This window comes from Nerophis ophidion, linkage group LG19, assembly GCF_033978795.1.
Source record: "Nerophis ophidion isolate RoL-2023_Sa linkage group LG19, RoL_Noph_v1.0, whole genome shotgun sequence".
NCBI lineage: Eukaryota > Metazoa > Chordata > Actinopteri > Syngnathiformes > Syngnathidae > Nerophis > Nerophis ophidion.
The window spans coordinates 29,795,694-29,812,169 of NC_084629.1; the positions used below are offsets into that span (position 1 = coordinate 29,795,694).

A 16,476-nucleotide genomic window follows, 5' to 3' on the forward strand; every position below is an offset into this window, starting at 1 on the left:
GCTGACTTAATATCACAATTTTCCCATTCAAAAACTTGCTGGTTGACGTAGAGAAACATGTTTGCTTGACCGCTCTGTGTTAAAGCTTCACAACAAACAAAGAAACACCGGCTGTTTCGGTTGCTAAAGGCAGCTGCAATCCACCGCTTTCCACCAACAGCATTCCTATTTGACGTCTCCATTATTATTTGAACAAATTGCAAAAGATTCAGCAACACAGATGTCCAAAATACTGTGTAATTAGGCCACTAGGCCACCTACTCAGTGGCCTAGTGGTTAGAGTATCCGGCCAGAGATTGGTAGGTTGTGAGTTCAAACCAAGTCATACCAAAGACTATAAAAATGGGACCCATTACCTCTCTGCTTGGCACTCAGCATCAAGGGTTGGGATTGGGGGTTAAATCACCACAAATGATTCCCGGGCGCGGCACCGCTGCTGCCTACTGCTCCCCTCACCTCCCAGGGGGTGAACAAGGGTGATGGGTCAAATGCAGAGAATAATTTTGCCACACTTAGTGTGTATGACAATCATTGGTACTTTAACTTTAAGTGAACTTATAACTAACCTAGTTTTACAGGATAAATCTTAACAAATGACATCAGAGCATGTGTTAATAAGTCTGAACTCTAACTTATAATAATAATAATAATAATTCACCCGTATACTATATCCTAACCTAATACCCTACTGTGCAATATTACCCTTTGAGTGCAATACGTCCGACACTGATTGTTATTTATTACTTTTTAACTTTACTAATTGCGCGATGAAAAGTGACGACTTTTGGCTGTAAGTGGTGCTGGGCTAATATGTCCCCTCCAACCAATAACGTCACAAACACGAGTCATCATTCCACAACGTTTTCAACAGGTAACGCCGCGGGAAGTTTAAAATTGTAATTTAGTAAACTAAACCGGCCGTATTGGCATGTGTTGCAATGTTAATATTTCATCATTGATATATATACTATCAGACTGCGTGGTGGGTAGTAGTGGGTTTCAGTAGGCCTTTAAAGTGTACATTATAAACAATGAATGTCGTTCTGTCATTTTGCCTACCTATCTTTACTAGGCGATAGGGTTGGGTATCGAGTATCGAGTATCGATTGGAACCGGGACTAACTTTCCGATTCTCCCGGAATCGTTCAAAAGTTTAAATCTTGATTCCTAGTTTCGATACCCAGTCCGCCGACCAGACAAAAAGAATAAGTCCGCCGACCGGAAGAAGAAACCGCTGAACACCAACGAAGAAGCGCCCACCGCCGGAAGTGTTAGCATAGCCGAGCGAGTCAGTCAAGCATGGATAGCGGGCGTCGGCAGTCGAAAGTGTGGCTTTATTTTACTGAAAAAAATGAAATATCGGCGAAATGTAACACGTGCGACAGGACTGGTTCGTGCTTAGTACCAATGATTGTCATACACACTAAGTGTGGCGAAATTATTCTCTGCATTTGACCCATCACCCTTGTTCACCCCCTGGAAGGTGAGGGGAGCAGTAGGCAGCAGCGGTGCCGCGCCCAGGAATCATTTGTGGTGATTTAACCCCCAATCCCGTCGAACATGATGAAGCACCTCCGAGTTCCATCCATCCATCCATCCATTTTCTACCGCTTATTCCCTTTTGGGTTCGCGGGGGGCACTGGCGCCTATCTCAGCTACAATCGGGCGGAAGGCAGGGTACACCCTGGACAAGTCGCCACCTCATCGCAGGGCCAACACAGACATTCAAACACTAGGGCCAATTTAGTATTGCCAATCAACCTATCCCCAGGTGCATGTCTTTGGAAGTGGGAGGAAGCCGGAGTACCCGAAGGGAACCCACACAATCAAGGGGAGAACATGCAAACTCCACACAGAAAGATCCCAAGCCTGGATTTGAACCCAGGACTGCAGGAACTTCGTATTGTGAGGCAGACGCACTGACCCCTCTGCCACCGTGAAGCCATGGAGTACAAATAAATGGGTGTCCCGTCCTCCTTTGCCTCTTCCTCTGGCTCCGGCTCCAACGCCTAGCCTGGCACCTCGGTGACTGCACTGCAGTCCGAATCCGGTAAGTAAAACAATATATATGCAATAAATAATGTGTTTTGCGCCAACGTTGAGGCATTAAACAAATTAGCTCGCGTATTTTTACATAGACAATTTAAAACCTGCTAGCCAGACTCCGCGATCTGCTCAGTGTACTTCGTTCACCGTAGCGGCAATGGGGAAGATGTCGGTGCCACAGACGGAAGAGTGCCACAGAAAGGTCAAAAGACGGCATCCCTTTTCAGAGGTGGAATCTCCAACATTTAGGTTCGTCAAGCAATAACGTTAGAGCTACGCTAATTTATACTGGGCTAAACAGTAACAGCAACATTACATGTTTGTTTATGTTTGCAGGGATATGGTGAAAACTCTCAACCCAAAATACATACCACCTTCCAGGGACTACCTGGCCAACACACTGATCGGAAGATCGGAATCGAGAATCGTCAGGAATCGGAATCGAAACAAAGAATCGGAATCGTTTGAATTCAAACGATACCCAACCCTACCAGGCGAGGGTTTGTAAGCCCTGTTTGATTGACAGCGGGGCGGACAACCTAACCTAACCCCTCGCTAAATTCATCATGTGACCTGGCGCTGCCAACAATCAGGTAGTAACGTTGAACAAAAGCCCGTTCCAGATAAATCCAACTGTATTTGTGCTGGGATTTGATTTAGTGGCCCTGTGGGCAGGCACCATTTGGTAGCACCAAGACAAGAGGCGGGAGGATGTAGGTGGTGTCTGGCAGTGTGTGTGTGTGTGTGTGTGTGTGTGTGTGCGTGTGTGTGTGTGTGTGTATGTGTGTGTGTGTGTGTGTGTGTGTGTGTGTGTGTGAGGGGCTGGGCACCAGGGGGACGGTGGATGGGTAGACTTCGGCGTGGGCGGCGGTGGTGAGGCGCTCATGTGCCAGAAGTGTTTATTGTGTCATGGTGATTTATTGAGTGAGCTTCATTTCACTGAATGTTCTCAGATATTTATTTCCCTAAAGGCCCCCGCAAAGATATGAACAGGCCTGCATCCACATATGTCATCATTGGCCGTTTTACAGCGTCAGGAGATTTCTCTCGCACTAAAAGAGGGTAGGAGGGTGTGTGTGTATGTGTGTGTAAGACAGCTAGTGGCCATCAGGGCAGCTCTCCATCTAACGCCTCTAAACAATGGTACCTTAGCAACGTGCAAAAAAATGGCATTCTGGAATATACATGATGACTTTTTCGAGGACAGCCTCCCCAAACCCACCCTCTTCCAGTGCCCAGGGTTTGCTGCCAAAGACGTACTTACTGACTGTGCATGCATTATTCAGAGCCAAACTTGGAAGAGACACACAAATACATTAGGTCTGAGATTTGGAGGAAGGGAATGCTAAACCATGGGCCAAGACCCAAAATGAAAGAAAGGTCTTCTTATAGTCCGGATCTACTATTTGACGTATACTGCATTTTCTGGACTGGGGAGCCATACCCACTAAATTTTAGGGGAAAAATATGTTGCCATACATTAGGTGCAGATAAACCGTATTTTTCGGAGTATAAGTTGCTCTGGAGTATACGTTGGACCGGCCAAAAATGCATAATAAAGAAGGAAAAAAAACATATATACGTCACATTGTTGGTGGAAATTTATTTGATAAAATCCAACACCAAGAATAGACATTTGAAAGGCAATTTAAAATAAATAAAGAATAGTGAACAACAGGCTGAATAAGTGTACGTTATATGAGGCATAAATAACCAACTGAGAAGGTGCCTGGTATGTTAACGTGACTGGGTGTGAGTTTTCCTTGCCCTTTTGTGGGTTTTTCCGAGGATGTCGTAGTCGTAATGATTTGTGCAGTCCTTTGAGACATTTGTGATTTGGGGCTATATAAATAAACATTGATTTATTGATTGATTGAACATATTATGGTAAGAGTCATTCAAATAACTATAACATATAGAACATGCTATACGTTTACCAAACAATCCGTCACTCCTTATCGATAAATCCCATGAAATCTTCTTCCTCGATGTCGCTTCTAAACAACTCTGCCAACTCCAAAGGTATGCGCCGCTTCCTCTTGTCGTTTTCTGCTGCATATTTCACTACGTCCAGTTTGTAATCTGCAGTACATGATTTCCTTTTTGGTGCCATTTTTGTTCAGCCCTTCTCAGTTTTATAAGTTACCGCCAACTAGGGCTGGGCGATATATCGATATATACGATATATCGCGGGTTTGTCTTTGTGCGATATAGAAAATGACTATATTGTAATATTCGAGTATACGTTCTCACGCAGTTGCTTTTAGCTGCGGGCATTCAGGCTCTTCCTGTCTCTCCTCACAGACAAGCAGGCGCACCTTCTTACATACGTCACAAACTGTCACGTCATACATTACATCAGTGCCCGCCCTCGCAGAGCAGAGAGGTAGCAGACTGGGCTAAGTTAGCTGCTAACGTAGCCGTATGAGAGAATGAAGGTTCGGATCTGGTAACAAATCAAGGAAGACTTAATTCCCAATAAAAACAGCAGGGTTTCGATCGTCTGGCGCTGGTTCGGCTTAAAGTGGGAATATGTCGAACAGGCAACCGTAATTTGTCAAGTGTGGGGGGGGAAAGCGTTGCTATAAAAAGTAGCATTACTGCTAATATGTAGCATCATTTGAAAAGTCACTCGCAAGAGAATGAAGAGAATTTCATAACCTTAGTAACATACCACATAGTGAAGGACGAATACTATTTGATTTCCTATTATGCAGCTCATTTTTATTTGACACTTAAAATGTCTGACAATCTTGCACTTTATGTTTTGGAAATGACATAAATGTTTGTGCCATTGCTTAATAACTTTAATAAATACACTTTTGGTCAATTGACTTAGTTGTGATTTCCCTCTCTGCATGAAAGTTTAAAAGTAGCATATATTAACGGAGTATGACATGAATGTTTTAATGTAGACACATAGAATCATCATACTGCTGTGATTATAAGCATCAAGTGTTCATTCAAGGGCCAAGGCAAAATATCGTAATATATATCGTATATCACGATATGGCCTAAAAATATTGCGAAATTTAAAAAAGGCAATACGCCCAGTCCTACCGCCAAGGATGAAATTATCCATTTTAAAAGCTACGGCAGTAGCATATAGCATATAGCAATTAGCATTCCGTGACCCACAATGCACTTCTGCCATGACCCTGACATTTTCTTCGTCTCTTCCGCGAATGAAATTAATAATATTATTTGATATCTTACGGTAACGTGTTAATACGTTCAAACATAAGTCGCTCCGGAGTATACAGTAAGTCGCACCCCCGGCCAAACTATGAAAAAAACTGCGACTTATAGTCCGAAAAATACGGTACACAAAGTGAAATTAGTTATTTCCACATAAATATTTTTGTAAATGTTTGTTTACATACCTTAATTGTGTCTGTAACACGGCAGTAAAACGGCTGATCAAACAAAACAAAAGTCATTGTCATGGACTTACCCGCTGCAGAGGCTAGTTCTCCAATCAGGGGTACGCAAACTTGTTGACTGGGGGGGCAACAATGGGTTTGAAAAATTTGGGCGGCGGCCGAACGTAACTCTATCCTTATTCTTAGATATCACATGTTTGAGTCAATACACATGTTAGTGTTTCGGTGGGAGACAGGTCTGGACTGCAGGCGGGCCAGGAAAGTACCCGCACTCTGTTACTACGAAGCCAGGCTGTTGTTACACATGGCTTGGCATTGTCTTGCTGAAATAAGCAGGGGCGTCCATGATAACGTTGCTTAGATGACAACATATGTTGCTCCAAAACCTGTATGGACCTTTCAGGATTAATGGTGCCTTCACAGATGTGTAAGTTACCCATGCCTTGGGCACTAATACACCACCATACCATCACAGATGCTGGCTTTTAAACTGTGGGCCTATAACAATCCAAATGGTTATTTTCCTCTTTGTTCTGGAGGACACCACATCCTCTGTTTCCAAATATAATTCGACATGTGGACTCGTCAGACCACAGAACACTTTTCCACTTTGCATCAGTCCATCTTAGACGATCTCAGGCCCAGCAAAGCCAGCAGCGTTTCAGGGTGTTGTTGATAAATGGGTTTTGTTTTGCATAGTAGAGTTTTAACTTGCACTTACAGATGTAGCGACCAACTGTAGTTACTGACAGTAGTTTTATGATGTGTTCCTGAGCCCATGTGGTGATATCCTTTACACACCGATGTGGGTTTTGGATGATTTTACGGACCGTAGATGGTAAAATCCCTAAATTCCTTGCAATAGCTTGTTGAGAAATGTTGTTCTAAAACTGTTTGACAATTTGCTTACAAAGTGGTGACCCTCGCCCCATCGTTGTTTGTGAATTGCTGAGCATTTCATGGAAGCTGCTTTTATAACCAATCATGGCACCCACCTGTTCCCAATTAGCCTGCACACCTGTGGGATGTTCCATATAAGTGTTTGATGAGCATTCCTCAACTTTATCAGTATTTATTGACACCTTTCCCAACTTCTTTGTCACTTGTTGCTGGCATCAAATTCTAAAGTTAATGATTAATTACAAAAGAAAAAATGTTTATCAGTTTGAACATCAAATATGTTGTCTTTGTAGCATATTCATCTGAATATAGGTTGAAAATTATTTGCAAATCATTGTATTCTGTTTATATTTACATCTAACACAATTTCCCAACTCATAAGGAAAGAGGTTTTATATATTTAGTGTTTACTATGACACATTCCAACTACGCTAGTTACCTAAATGTGAAAAAAAATGTTTTCCCTATGTTAAAAAGGCTAACAAAGACTTTTAGTGGGTTGTCTTTTAGCCGGGCCTCCTATTTAACGATTACAAAAATATCATAAGGAACCAAATATAAGACCATATTTGTCCACTAAAAAATAAAAAAAAACCTAGGTCATCTTAGAGTCAGGATCTACAATTATTAACCTGTGTTTTCACAAAAAAATATGACATCTAAGAATAAGGATGCATCGTCTTATAATTTGGGTTTACTAATTGACATATTCAAACGACGATAGTTCCCTAAATATATTTTAAAAAAAAATTCTTTAATGTAAAAAGGCTAACAAAGACTTTTAGTGTATTGTCTTTTAGCCGGGGGCCTTATATTTAACAATTACAAAAATATCAAACTGAACCAAATATAACACCATATTTGTCCACCAAAATAATTGTATTGACTCAAAACTATGAGATCTAAGGATAATGATCCATCGTTTTATATTTGGGGTTTACTAATTGACACATTCCAACTAACATAGTGATCCAAATGTAAAATAATTAAATGTTGAATTAAGAAAAAGCTCCGATGAGGTGGCGACTTGTCCAGTTTGTACCCCGCCTTCCGCCCGAATGTAGCTGAGATAGGCACCAGCGCCCCCCGCGACCAAGCAGTAGAAAATCATTCTGGACAAATAATATTTCCGGTATTGATCCAGACATAAGACAGTGTTTTCTCCCCTCTGATTAATTGTTGTAAAAGACATGTCGTCTTATACTCCTGGTCTTTTTTAACCAATAATAGGTACTATATTGCTGCAATGAGGGGGCGACTTGTCCAGGGTGCACCCCGTCTTCCGCCAGATTGTAGCTGAGATAGGCACAAGCGCCCCCCGCGACCCCAAAGGGAATAAGCGGTAGGAAACGGATGGATGGATGGAAGTACTGTATTGACCAAAATATAAGACCATTCTTCTCTACCTCCACCTAAGTCTGTATCAGATGGGCCGTCTTATACTTTATGACAAATGACATCACATTCACCCGGCTATAAGATGGCATATTTCCCCCCCAGGAGAAAGTCTGTCAAATATCGTGGAGACGTAAGCCAGCAAGTGTCGACAAACGACCTCTCCCAAAGCGAGTCAGAGCTTTTCTCCCTGTCACTCACACCCACACCAGTGCATCTTTCGCAAGCATGAGGCTAAATTAGCAAACAAGAGAGGCCACAGTGGTTACAAAACAAACAGATCAAAAGCAGTTTGCTTAGGGTTATTTTTTCGCCTAAATTGCGGTTTTGCCCGACTTTATCCCGCCGTTAAAGGCCATCGAGTGTAATGTGGGCCAATCTTATTCAGCGGGGGTGAGGCAGCCAGATGGTTGGAGTCTTTTGATTCTCCAGATGGCTCTTCTGTGCGCTGCTGAGTGACACCTCATTGACATGCCACCTCCCTCCCCTCGCCGTCGCCTCGCCTCGTCTTCCAACAGTCGTCGTTACCAAGACGGATACCGGCCCCCCGATGGCCCTCTAGCTGCGGATCTTTTTCGAGGATGTGCCTGGATTTTTCACTTAGGCCAAGCAAAGGAAATGTCAACGTGAAATTGGGGGGGGGTTATGTTGATGGCAGCAATTTGCCGCTGTCAAATGTGTCCACATTGTCTGCGGAACTTAAATCATTTGGGGCCATCAGCACTTTTTAGTAGGCTTTAAATCCTGCTTTAAAGTGGCCTTCAGTTGAACACATTAAAGGCCTACTGAAACCCACTACTACCCACCACCCAGTCTGATAGTTTATATATCAATGATGAAATATTAACATTGCAACACATGCCAATACGGCCTTTTTAGTTTACTAAATTACAATTTTAAATTTCCCGGGAGTTTCGTCTTGGAAACGTCGTGTAATGATGACGTGTACGCAGGACGTCACGCGTTTTTAGGAAGTATGAGCGCTACGCACACACATAGCTAAAAGTCGTCCGCTTTAACGGCATAATTACACAGTATTTTGGACATCAGTGTTGCAGAATCTTTTGCAATTTGTTCAATTAATATTGGAGAAGTCACAGTAGAAAGATGGAGTTAGGACGCTTTAGTCTTTAGCCACACAAACACATGGTGATTCCTTGTTTAAAATTCCCGGAGCTGAAACTTTACTAGGGATCAGAGCGCGGTCAAGCAGACATGGATCCCAACCGAATGTCAACCAGCAGGTTTCGGTGAGAAAATTGTGGTTAAAAAGTCGCCACTTACCAGATATTAGCTGAGCTTGTGTCGTCTGTACAGCTGCCGTCGACTTCCCTGAGACATGGCGTCAAGACACCCGTGGACAAACCCCTCCGACTATCAGGTACTATTAAACTCACTAAAACACGAGCAACACAATAGAAAGATAAGGGATTTCCCAGAATTATCCTAGTAAATGTATTATAAAAAATCGGAATACGTCCCAATGCTATCGCGTTTTTTTTTTTCCTACACCGTCGCTATCAATATCCTCAAACATCCTCGCTCAAATTAATGGAGGAATTGTCGTTTTCTCGGTCCGAATAGCACTTTTTGTTGGAGGCTCCCATTAAAATCAATGTGAATATGCGAGGAGCCCCCACACCTGCGACGTCATCGTCTGCGACTTCCGGTAAAGGCGAGTACCAAAAGTGGCTAACTTTATCGTCGATGTTCTCTACTAAATCCTTTCAGCAAAAATATGGCAATATCGCGAAATGATCAAGTATGACTTATAGAATGGACCTGCTATCCCCGTTTAAATAAGAAAATCTCATTTCAGTAGGCTTTTAAGAAACCAAAGTATGTCCCCTCCACCCTCCAAAAGTACAAAACATCCTCATATTTCAACGCAAAATTAGGTTAATAAGGCAATAAAGTCGCGTTCTGTATTGTTGAAGTTGCTTGAAAAACACACCTAAATCACAGTTAACGGTATGGGGAGCAGTCTTACATTAGCAAATGGTTACAGCAGGCCTGGGCATTTATTTTGACTCGGGGGCCACATTTAGAGAAAAAAATGTGTCTGTGTATATCTATTTTTAGGGATGCATGTACTAATACAAAACCTCACAATAATGTCAGATTAAATGCTAAAAACATTATGACACACCGCCTTAAAAAACATAATGGAATTTTAAATTTTTCTATGACCGATAAAACACTGAATACTGACAACATATGAATGTCACACCCCCTTTTGATCGACATAGTTTACAATCAAGTGAAACGCAACAAAAATGCAACAAACAGTGAAATATGAACGCGAAGGCTACAAAATAAACCCACCTACAATCTGATATATCAGAAATATCACTAAGCTTTATAACTTTTTTGTGAAAATCTCCTTCCGCGTCTGTGGAAACGCTTCCCACCCACACTGATTTGTGCCTCGTCTGGGTTACCATAGTAGCTAATTAGATGACCATAGTAACTAATTACATTACCATAGTAACTAGTATATTATCCATAAGCGCAGATTCCAACCATTGAAATTGTGTAGTTCAAGACTTACGGTCATTTGAAAACATCACTGCATATCATCGTGGCAGATAGACTTTCCATTAGAGATATGCGGATAGGCAATTATATCATCCGCAACCGCATTACCAAAGTCGTCATCCACCCGCCGTCCACCCGAACCAACATTTTATCAGAACCGCAACCGCCCGCTGAAATACATCAGAGGTCGGCCACCTTTACTACTCACAGAGATATTTAAACCCGTTTCACAGAGTAATGAAGACAATGGGAGCCGCTAGCGTTCTCGCGAATATCCAATGGCGTTCATCCTGATGACAAGAGTTTGGGCGTGCTGTGAAGCCATTGCCTTTGACACCTACAACAACATGTACAAACTGACTGTTAGTCCAGCAACATGTTGTGTGCAGCTTCCGCAATCACACGTACAAGATTGAAAGGCATACATATCCTACTGTAAGACCTACACTGTTTCAATGTCCACATTTCTCTGTTGATGCAATTGTTGATGACTGAAGTTCTGATATCAACCAAAGCTCCCCACCCACCCCCCGGATTGTAAATAATGTAAATAATTCAATGTACATACTATGATGATTAACTTGTGTGATGACTGTATTATGTTGATAGTATATATTTGTACCATGAATTGATTAACGTGGACCCCGACTTAAACAAGTTGAAAAACGTATTCGGGTGTTACCATTTAGTGGTCAATTGTACGGAATATGTACTGTACTGTGCAATCTACTAATAAAAGTATCAATCAATCAATCAATCAATACTGGGTGATACAGAGTACACTGATGGTTGTGATATAAACAACTTTAACACTTACTAATATGCGCCACGCTGTGAAGCCACACCAAACAAGATTGACAAACACATTTCGGGAGAACATCCTCACAGTAACACATCATAAATGCAACACAACAAATACCCAGAATCCTTTGTATCTGTGACACTTCCTGAATATATTCAGGAATACTCCCCAACCCCGCCCACCTTACCGAAGCAGTCCGGGACGTCACGCGCACGCGCACGCGTCATCATTTTCAACAAAAAACTGCGGGAAATTTTTAATTGCAATTTAGTAAACTAAAAGGGCCGTATTGGCATGTGTTGCAATGTTAATATTTCATCATTGATATATAAACTATCAGACTGCGTGGTCGGTAGTAGTGGGTTTCAGTAGGCGTTTAACTAACAACTTTGAGGGGTGTTCCGACTAGGGTTGTACGGTATGCCGGTACTAATACAGTAACTAGGGATGCACCGAAATGAAAATTTGTGGCCGAAGCCGAAGCCGAATAAAATTTAAACGCTTGGCCGAAAGCCGAAGCCGAATAAAATTTAAACGCTTGGCCGAAAGCCGAATACCGAATAATGAATGCAGTTTTTCGCAATTTTTTTAATATTGCATAAATAGCCTAGAATACATATTTAGACATGATTTTCAAATAAAGTAATTTTTTATTGAATATTGACATTTTTTTAATATTCCAGTAGTCTTTGCTTTTCAAAAAAAGCACAGTTTTTCATTTATATTAGGCCTTCAAACAAAACATGCATTCCAAAAAAAAATAAAGTGCATTAAAGTGGATAAACCCACAACAAATGAATTATTGTCCTTTTGGCAAAAGTCTGCTTAGCCACAGTAGATATGCTAATAATGTAAACAGAAGGCTTAAGTAAATCTCAATTAAGTGTGTGCTTGTAACCTCTTACACTTATACAGGAACACAACATATCTCAACGTCACCACGTCACTGCACGTTGGTTGATTGCGTCACCGCGTCAAAAACTTGCATCACATGCCACTATTCGGCCTTGTTTTTAACTCATTCCACCGAAGGCCGAATGTGGCTTTTTTTGCCATATTCGGCCGAATATATTCGGTTACCGATTAATCGGTGCATAGCTAACAGTAACGCAATATGGAAATCTGTACTATACTATACTATACTATATAATTATAGAGTGTGTGAAATACAATATGGAGGTATTTAGACTTCAAAACTAACAATAAACTTAAATTGGGCTTCACGGTGGCAGAGGGGTTAGTGCGTCTGCCTCACAATACGAAGGTCCTGAGTAGTCCTGGGTTCAATCCCGGGCTCGGGATCTTTCTGTGTGGAGTTTGCATGTTCTCCCCGTGAATGCGTGGGTTCCCTCCGGGTACTCCGGCTTCCTCCCACTTCCAAAGACATGCACCTGGGGATAGGTTGATTCGCAACACTAAAAATTGGCCCTAGTGTGTGAATGTTGTCTGTCTATCTGTGTTAGCCCTGCGATGAAATGGCGACTTGTCCAGGGTGTACAACGCCTTCCGCCCGATTGTCGCTGAGATAGGCACAGCGACCCCCGCAACCCCAAAGGGAATAAGCGGTAGAAAATGGATGGATGGACAAACTTAAATTCTACTGGTTAATAAAGAGTGTGTTCAGTACAATATGAAGGTATTTATACTTCAAAATTATTAACAACTTCCATTCTACTGGTTAATAAAAAAGGGGGTGCAGTACAATATGGAGGTATTTGGACTTCAGAACTAACAATAAAAACTTCAATTCTACTGGTTAATAAAGAGTGTGTAAAGTACAATATTGAGGTATTCAGACTTCAAAACTAACAATAAAAACTACAATTCTACTGGTTAATAAAAAAGGGTGGTGAAGTACAATATGGAGGTATTTGGACTTCAAAACTAACAATAAAAACTACAATTCTCCTGGTTAATAAAAAGGGTGTGAAGTACAATATGGAGGTATTTGGACTTCAAAATTAACAATAAAAAATACAATTCTACTAGTTAATAAAGAGGGTGTGCAGTAGAATATGGAAGTATTTGGAATGCAAAACTAACAATACAAATTACAAATCTACTGGTTAATAAAGAGGGTGTGAAGTACATTATAGAGGTATTTGGACTGCAAAACTAACAATAAAAACTACAATACTACAGGTTGATAAAAAAAGGGGCGGTGAAGTACAATATGGAGGTATTTGGACTTCAAAATTAACAATAAAAAAACAAAAATTATACTGGTTAATAAAATAAAAAGGGTAGGAAGTACAATATGGAGGTATTTGGACTGCAAAACTAATTATATAAACTAAAATTCTACTGGTTAATAAAAAAGGTGTGAAGTACAATATGGAGGTATTTGGACTTCAAAATTAACAATATAAACTACAATTTTACTGGTTATTAAAATAAAGAGGGTGGGAAGTGCAATATGGAAGTAGTAGGACTACAAAACTAACAATAAAAACTACAATACTACAGGTTGATTAAAAAGGGCAGTGAAGTACAATATGGAGGCATTTGGACTTCAAAACTAATAATACGAAACTACAATTCTATTGTTTAATAAATAACGTGTAAAGTACGATATGGAGGTATTTGGACTTCAAAACTAACGATAAAAACTACAATCCTACTGATTAATAAAGAGAGCGGTGAAGTACATTATGGAGGTATTTGGACTTCAAAATTAACAATAAAAAAACTACAATTCTATTGGTTAATAAAATAAAAAGGGTAGGACGTACAATTTGGAGGTATTTGGACTGCAAAACTAACTATAAAAACTAAAATTCTAAAGGTTAATAAAAAGGTGTGAAGTACAATATGGAGGTATTTGGACTTCAAAATTAACAATATAAACTAAAATTGTACTGGTTTTTAAAATAAAGAGGGTGGGAAGTACAATATGGAGGTAATTGGACTTCAAAACTAACAATAAAAACTACAATTCTACTAATTAATAAAAAAAGGGTGGGAAGTACAATATGGAGGTATTTGGACTTCAAAACTAACAACAACTACAATTCTACTGGTTGATAAAGAGGGTGGTGAAGTAAAATATGGAGGTATTTGGACTTCAAAACCAACAGTAAAGGTGACGCTTTAAACAAGGAAGCGCCACGCTTCAAGTGTTGCTTTAAAACACGCCTCGCCAAAAGTAGCGATTAGTATTAGCACCTTTGCTTCAAACTTAGGTAAACATTTAAATAATAAACGTTGAGATCTGTACAAGGAGTTTAAATAGTGACAGGTGATAATGCGGCCGATTCGTGACAACCTACTTTATTATTAGTTTTGCTGGACCCGTTCATTTTTCTACTCTGCAGTGCAGCGCCACCTCTCTCTCTCTTTACTCGCCCACTCACTCACCGACGTCACTCAGACAACACGTTGGCATTCTCTTAAAGACACAAACAAACTACTTGCATAAGTTAACCAGCTCCCCTGCTGTGCACATGTAGATATCTAGATGATTGGCTTGTTGCCAAATATTAGCACAGTTTGGACCGCCCATCTAACGTCAACTAATGCAAGTGAAATTATTATATTTTGTAAGAAATTGCGACAATTTGTGTTTTATCTTCAACAAATGTGTGTTTTACAGGCTACATGGCTTATCTGTGTACATTTATCCATCGTTTTGTTTGTAGTACTTACTAATAATTGTATTTGGCTTAAAGCAGAGACCAGGATTGGCAACCATAATTCATGAAGCATTCAATATAATGCCAATAAAGTGTTTTATCATATTCAAACCCACAGGTCGGCAACCCAAAATGTTGAAAGAGCCATTTTGGAACAAACATACAAAAGACAAATCTGTATGGAGCTGCAAAAAAAGTAAAAGTCTTATATAAGTGTTATATTGAAGGCAATACATGACCTAAGTGTATATATAAGCTATATTAGCCTACTATCAAAATGACTATGTGTCGCAGGCTGACGCAAATCTTCGTTGACAGAAATGTTGAAATGTAATTTTTTTTCTACACATTTTTACAACTTTAGAAAACAGTGAATCAGAGACTACCCAGAAGGTGACATAACTACTAGAAATGATTGTCTTTTAATGGCCAAATGTATAGATGTGTGTGTCCAAGTTAAAGGAAATGGCAGGCTGTCTTCTTTTAAAAGAGATGCATTATTATCTTTGGCAAGCTCTGTCATTTTTGCTGTGGTCTGGAACAACACGGCACGCAAACAACTATCTGAAATGTAGCCAATATTACATGCAGATGTGTCATGAAACATGCAAAACTAAATCATATGCAAAGAGGATAAAAGTAAAGGATATTAAATGAGCTCAGATAAACCTACAAATGAGAAATATTGATGCAATATTTACATACAGCTAGCCTAAATAGCATGTTAGCATCGATTAGCTTGTAGTCACGCACTGACCAAATACGTCTGATTAGCCCTCCAACTAGTCAATAACATCAACAAAGCTCACCTTTGTGCATTCACACACAGTATAAAACCTTTGGTGGACAAAATGAGACAAGGAAGGAGTGGAAAATTTTAGATGTAAACAAACTGCTCCGTAACAGTCCACACTATGGTGAGTTCAAGAAGAACCGCCAAAATTAGCAGGACAAAACAATGTTCACAAATACTGTCATCAGTAAAGCACACACACAAACATATTAAACAGTGGGCTTTCTAACAATTGAGAAGGTTTGTGTCATGTTTGTCTTCATACAAAAAACATACTAAAATAACATATTTTCCCCCATCTTTTTCCATTTGCAATCCTTTTTTTTTTTTTAAATGCTCCAGGGAGCCACTAGGGCGGCACTAAAGAGCCACAATCTGACCCCCGTTGTAACCTAATCCCTAATTATGGCAGACTATATTCAATGTGAAAAATTGTAAATTGCTCTTTGAGTGCAACAAGAAAAAAGAATGTTTTTAATGCCCTTTTATTAATATTTTAACCTTCTAAAATGTTTTTTTAAAAGCAATAGGAAACATTTAGGGGATGGCGTGGCGCGGTTGGGACAGTGGCCGTGCCAGCAACCTTAAGGTTCCTGGTTCGATCTCCAGCTTCTACTAACCTAGTCACGTCCGTTGTGTCCTTGAGCAAGACACTTCACCCTTGCTCCTGATGGGTCTTGGTCCCGCCATGAGTGTGTGAATGTGTGTGTAATGGGTGAATGTGGAAATAGTGTCAAAGCGTTTTGAGTACCTTGAAAGTAGAAAAGTGCTATAGAATTATAACCCATTTTCATACTTGCCAACCCTCCCGATTTTCCCGGGAGACTCCCGAATCTCAGTGCCCCTCCCGAAAATCTCCCAGGACAACCATTCTCCTGAATTTCTCCCGGACAACAATATTAGGAGCGTGCCTTAAAGGCACTGCCCTTAGCGTCCTCTCTTACCTGAAAAGGAGACTATTATATATGTCTCCGTTATCCAAAAGTT

General features: G+C 40.4%; 1 protein-coding gene across 3 annotated transcripts in view; it reads right to left on the reverse strand.

Moving 5' to 3' along the window:
- The window catches only part of dachd (dachshund d), a 417,357-nt gene that overhangs the window by 311,743 nt on the left and 89,138 nt on the right, over nucleotides 1-16,476 (reverse strand). The gene's annotated exons all lie outside the window — the stretch shown is intronic.